Source organism: Phoca vitulina, unplaced genomic scaffold, assembly GCF_004348235.1.
Source record: "Phoca vitulina isolate PV1807 unplaced genomic scaffold, GSC_HSeal_1.0 scaffold7, whole genome shotgun sequence".
In the NCBI taxonomy this organism is placed as follows: Eukaryota; Metazoa; Chordata; class Mammalia; order Carnivora; family Phocidae; genus Phoca; species Phoca vitulina.
In genome coordinates, this window is record NW_022589710.1 from 18,245,588 (window position 1) to 18,252,773 (window position 7,186).

Genomic DNA, 7,186 nt, shown 5'->3' on the forward strand with positions numbered 1-7,186 from the left:
CAAACATGTTCAAAATCATGTATCTTGTCAACTTTTGAATAAAATAAGTGGAAAATAATTTGGCTAGATGTCAATGCAAACCACAATCCGACTCTAGCTTACTTATCTGCCTTATTTTGAACTGGTTCCTATTGTTGGCAATATAGACTGCATGTTTCTCAATTAACCATGTTGTAGGCATGCTACCAGGAATTTTATTATGTAATAGTATGTCATTACATTTCGTAATTCCTGTTTTAATTGGTATATTACTGAGAATATGTGGCACATATTAAAAATGATGTAGCAGAAATAGGACTGAAAAACCCTAGATTCTTTTTAACCTACAATTTTATTTGGATGATCCCTATTGTTATAAGAGTTTATTAATTTTAATAATGTCCTATTTTGCATGACCATTGCATGAGGGTAAACTGTAAAATTTTATGTACACAATGGCATCAAATTAGAAATTATATATTGACATTACCTCCTCTAAAAACAATGCCATCATGTAACTAGACTCAGAAAAATAATTTACTGTAATATACATTTACATGGTTCCTAACCGAATTACCCTTGCATCTTTTAACAGAGAATTTTATTTTCCTTGTAAAAATTTAGTATTTTTATCTTTTAGTAAGTTTTTAGGAAATATATTTTTTTGTTAATAGAATATAAAGCACTTCCTACCCAGATACCTTATATTTTGTTAGAAACTTTGATATTAGGAATGACTATATTTTTATTTATGCAAAAAGGATTTTTTTTTCTATTTGGAATTCTCCCAACTTAAATTTTCTTCCCTCATACAAACCTTGTATACAGTAGTACTAGATTTATTACAATTAATACATAATAATTTTATATTGCTTTTAGTCCAGGAATATATAAATACAATTTTTTTCCAAAAATTAAAAACTGAGTCTTCAAATTAATGAATTTTGTTTTGTTTTGTTTTTAATGTTGATGATGCATCTCTGTGATTTTTAAGAAGAAAATACTTTGTTCTGTTAGTATAATTCTTTATGATTGTTGTTGGTTTAATTCTTCCAATTAAAAAACCTTTTTGTTCTTTTTTTTTTTTATTATTACGTCATGTTAATCACCATACATTGCATCATTAGTTTTTGATGTAGTGTTCCAGGATTCATTGTTTGCGTATAACACCCAGTGCTCCATGCAGAAGGTGCCCTCTTTAATACCCATCACCAGGCTAACCCATTCCCCCCCCCCCGCCCTCTAGAACCCTCAGTTTATTTCTCAGAGTCCACAGTCTCTCATGGTTCATCTCCCAAAAACCTTTTTATTCTATGAAAAATTTCAAATATATGTAAAAATATAAATAACATTATGAATCCCCATCCCCATCATATATTTTGACAATCACCAACTCATGGACAATCGTCTATACTCTTCCCTCCAATCCCCTACTGGTTTATTTTATTTTTAAAGATTTATTTATTTATTTAAAAGAGAGAGAAAGTGTGAGAAGAGAGAGAGAGAGAGCATGAGCAGGGGGAGGGGTAGAGGGAAAGAGAGAAGCAGACTCCTACCTGAGCAGGGAGTCAGCCACAGGGCTCAATCTCAAGACCCTGGGATAATGATCTGAGCATAAGGCAGACGCTTAACTGACTGAGGCACCCAGGCACCCCTACTGGCTTATTTCAAAGCAAACTTGGCAGCAATGTCCACAATAGCCAAACTGTGGAAAGAGCCGAGATGCCCTTCAACAGATGAATGGATAAAGAAGATGTGGTATATATATAAAATGGAATACTACTCAGCCATCAGAAAGGATGAATACCCAACTTTTACATCAACATGGATGGGACTGGAGATTATGCTAAGTGAAATAAGTCAAGCAGAGAAAGTCAATTATCATATGGTTTCACTTATTTGTGGAACATAAGGAATAGCATGGAGGACATTAGGAGAAGGAAGGGAAAAATGAAGGGGTGGGGAATCGGAGGGAGAGATGAACCATGAGAGACTGTGGACTCTGAGAAACAAACACGGTTTTAGAGGGGAGGGGGTGGGGGGATGGGTTAGCATGGTGATGGGTATTAAGGAGGGTATGTACTGCATGGAGCACTGGGTGTTATATGAAAACAACAGATCGTGGATCACCACATCAAAAACTAATGATGTATTGTATGGTGACTAACATAACATAATAAAATAAAAAAATAAAGCATACTTGGAAATGCTATAATTTCATATGTATATGTTTTAGTACATATCTCTAAAATATAAGGACTTAAAAAATAGTGGCAATGTTAAAAAATTTAATCATTATTTATTTAAAGTATCAAATAGCCAGCCAATGTTCATGTTTCCTTTTTTCATAAATGCCTTTTTACAGTGAGTTTTTTAGAGTGAGCATCCAAAGCCCATATACATTTGATTAATATGTTTTATTTAATCTTTTGCAGTTTCCTCTCCTTGTTTTCCTCTTGCCATCTACTTGTTGAAGTAACTGGGTCATCTGTCTTCTAATATTTCTTATATTCTGGGTTTGGTTGATTATATATCCAAGATGTTCTTTAACATGTTCCTCTACCACCTATACATTCTGTATACTAGGCAGACCTAAACACTTCATTAGATTGCAGGTTTCTTTTTTTGGGGGGGGGTGTAGAAAGAATATTTACACACAATATTACGTGTTTCCTATTGCATCACTTTGGGAAGTGCACTATCTCATCATTTCTCTTTTTATGATCTACATCTGAGCTCAGATGAGGTCAGTCTGATCCTATGCATCATAATTTTCTCTGGCCCCCAGCTGATAGCAACCAAGGAAACAGGAACCTCAGGGACCACTGAGTTTGTGCTGATTTGTTATGGCAGGAATTAGAATTGAATACATAGAATAAATACAAACAGTACTTTGTTCCTAGCTATTCATGGAATAAATTTGAAATACCATGTTTGGGTCAGGGCTTCAAACAAGTATATGTAGGGTTGAAAATTACTCTTGCTGCTTACTCAGTGTTCTAAAGCTGAAATGTGTAGACTCCAAAAACAAAAAACAAAAGAACCACAACCATACCTTGAAAATATTCCATGTTCAATTCCAGACCACCACAATAAAGTATCACAATAAAGCAAGTCAAGTATTTTTTTTGGTTTCCCAGTGCATATAAAAGTTATGTTTATACTATAGTATATCTATTAGGGACGCCTGGGTGGCTCAGTCATTGAGCGTCTGCCTTCGGCTCAGGTCATGATCCCAGGGTCCTGGAATCGAGTCCCACATCGGGCTCCTTACTCAGTAAGGAGCCTGCTTCTCCCTCTCCCTCTGCTGCTCCCCCTGCTTGTGCTCTCTCTCTCTCTCTGACAAATAAATAAATAAAAATCTTTAAAATAAAAAATAAATAAATATACTATAGTATATCTATTAAGTGTGCAATAGTGTTATGTCTAAAAAACAATGTACATACCTTAATTTAAAAAATGCTTTATTGCTAAAAATGTTAACCACCATCTGAGTTTCAGTAAGTCTTAGTCTTTTTGCAGGTGGAGGGTCTTGCCTAGATGTTGATGGCTGTTGACCGATCAGGGTGGTGGCTGCTAAAATTTGGGATGGCTGTCGCAATTTATTAAAATAACACAACAGTGAAGTTGGACACATGAATTGACTCTTCTTTCATGAGAAATTTCTATGTAGCATGTGATGCTGTTTGATAGCACTGTACCCACAGTAAACTTCTTTCAGGATTGGATTCAATCCTTTCAAACCCTGCCACTGCTTTATCAACTAAATTTATGTCATAGTCTAAATCTTTTATTTTCACTTCTACAATCTTCACAGCATCTCATTAGGTATAGATTCCATATCAAGAAACCACTTTCTTTGTTCATCCAGTAAGAAGCAACTCCTCACCCATGTAAGTTTGACCATGAGATCTCATCAATTAAGTTACATCTTCAGATACCACTTCTAATTCTACTTGTTATCTCCACCACAACTGCAGTTACTTACGTCCTGAAGTCTTGAACCCCTCAGAATCATCCATGAAGATTGGACTCAACCTCTTCCAAACTCCTGTTAATGGTGATATATTCACCTCTTCTCATGAATTTTAAATGTTCCTAATGGCAACTAAACCAGTGAATCCCTTCCAGAAGGTTTTAAATTTACTTTGCCCAGACCTGTCAGAGGAATCACTATGGGCAGCTACAGCTTTATGAAATGTATTTCTTAAATAATAAACTTGACAGCTTAAATTACTAATTCTATAGGCTACAGAACGGATGCTGTGTTAGCAGGCATTAAAACAACATTAATCTCAGTGTACATCTCCATCAAAGCTCTTGGGTGACCAGGTGCATTGTCATGAGCAGTAACATTCCGAAAGGAATCTTATTTTTTCTGAGCAGTTCTCTGCAGTGGGCTTAAGATATTCAGTATACTGTGTTGTAAAGAGATGTGCTGCCATTCAGGCGTTGTTGTTCCATTTATAGAGCACAGGCAGAGTAGACTTAGAACAATTCTTAAGAACAAGATTTTTAGAATGGCAAATGAGCGTTGGCTTCAACTTAAAGTCACCAGCAGCATTAGCCCCTAACAAAAGAGTTAGCCTATCCTTTGAAGCCAGGCATTAACTTCTCTGTAGCTAAAAAGTCCTAGATGGCATCTTCTTGTTTTGTCTAATTGAGAATCTGTTGTTAAGTGTAGCCACTTCATTAATTACCACAGACAGATCACTGGGTTACTTACTGCAGCTTCTACATCAGCAACTGCTGCTTCACCTTGCACTTTGATGTTATGGAGACAGCTTCTTTCCTTAAACTTCATGAACCAACCTCTGCTAGCTTCAAACTTTTTTCCTGTAGCTTCTTCACCTCTCAGCTTTCACAGAATTGAAAAGAGTTAGGACCTTGCTCTGTATTAGACTTTGAATTAAGTGGATGTTGTGGCTCATTTGACCTTCTATCCGGAGCACTACAATTTTCTTCATATCATTAATAAGGCTATTGTGTTTTCTTACCATTTGTGGGTTACCTGGGATAGCACTTTTCATTTCTTTGAAGAACTTTTCCTTTGTATTTACAACTTGGCTGTTTTGGTGTAAGATATCTAGCTTTTGGCTTATCTTGGCTTTTCACATGCCCTCTTCATTAAGCTTAATCATTTCTAGCTTTTGATTTAAAGTGAGAGATGTGAGACTCTTCTTTTCACTTGGACACTTAGATGTCATTATAAGATTATTAACTGGCCTAATTTCAATATTGTTACGTCTCAGTGAATAAGGAGGCCTGAGGAGAACTACAGAAATGGGAATGGCCAGTTGGTGGAGTAGTCAGAACACACATTTATCAATGCAGTTCACCATCTTACATGGGCATAGTTCTTGGTGCCCCCAAATAATTACAATAGTAACATCAAAAATCACTGATCACAGATCACCATAACAAATCTAATAATGAAAAAGTCTGAAATATTACGAGACTTCCCAAAATGTGGCATAGGCACATGAAATGGGCAAAAGCTGTTGGAAAAAATGGTCCTAATAGACTTGTTTGATTCAGGTTTGCCGTAAAAATTCAGTATCTATGAAATACAATAAAGTGAAATGCAGTAAAATGAGGTATGCCTGTTTCCAAAACATGTTAAACTCATGCTGACAGCATCCCATTATCAACATTTGCGAGACACCCTTGCAGGCTGCTTTCCCCAATAACACTGAAATTCACCCATTTGACATTATAGTACATTTAACAATTATTCCATTAGGCCCACCACAAGTAATATATGCTTATAGAATGGACATATATCATGAAAGGTAATAATAACTAAATAATAGTATGGTTTCTGAAATCAGGAGAATGATTACTTGACATCTCTGTGATCTGAAACTGTTATGTATTTTTAGCTTTTATATTTGTAATGTGATAAAATATAGAATAATTTTGTCAAATTCTTGTAGTTAAAATTATAAAAAGACTATCAATTATTGATTATGTTAAAGATATTAGATAATTATTTACATAAATAATAAAAATTGGGAAATAGTCATGTAACTATTGGCGAAGTTATCTCTAATTTTTTAAGAATGATGATGATATACCAATTTTTTATAGCAAATTTATGGCTAAAAACTAAAAGTTTATAATATTGCCTTCCCTGCTTTTTTCTGACCAATAAAAATTTCTCTTATAATTGGGGAGTACTAAACACCCATATTCTGAAACTACCCACTACTTGTTTTTGCTCATTTGCAATGTTAAAAACAGACTGGCTAATTACATTTTTTTTGGAAACGTACAATATATGTTATAAACAACTACTCTCATCTGGTAATTATTTAATATCAATAATTAAGTTCATGTAATTATTTTATAAATTCAAAATATTTGACATTGTAGTTTATGTATACATGTTATATACATATGTGTATATGTATACATATGTATAAATAAAATTTGCATACATGTATATATTATTGAGTTGCCTCTCCTGTGATTGCTTTTCTTTGAAATATATTTTATCCAAAATACAAGTCATATGATTTGATCGAGGAAGGTGGGTCTGAAATTACTATAGCAGCTAGGAAAGCAATTTAGATGAAGTGATATGAGGTCACTTATAAGAAATAGTGAGAGCATTTTAAGAAGAGTATTTAAAGCAGAATCCAGAGTGCAGTGGGCTGAAGAGTCAACAGATGATAAGAAATTTGAAACTGCATGCAACATTATTTTTCTGGAAACTTGATTATGCATAAGTTAGACATTATGCAGAGAAGAGAGAACCTTTATATTCTGTTCATAAAACTATTTTAATAAAATATTTTTAGAAACTTGAAGATAACAAAATTTATACAAAAGCTGAAATCTTCATCAATATTCCACCTACAATTCTAATGCTTTTCTTTCTTGAACCATTTAAAAAATTATTTTGGGGGCACCTGGGTGGCTCAGTCGTTAAGCGTCTGCCTTCAGCTCAGGTCATGATCCCAGGGTCCTGGGATCGAGCCCCGCATCAGGCTCCCTGCTCAGCAGGAAGCCTGCTTCTCCCTCTCCCACTCCCCCTGCTTGTGTTCCCTCTCTCGCTGTGTCTCTCTCTGTCAAATAAACAAAATTAAAAAAAAATGTACTAACTAAAAATTATTTTGTAAAAAGTCCTTTTATATTAGCAGAAAATCTGAAAAAATTAATGACAAAATAGTGTATGCTTTTAACCTAAGACTATTAGTTATTT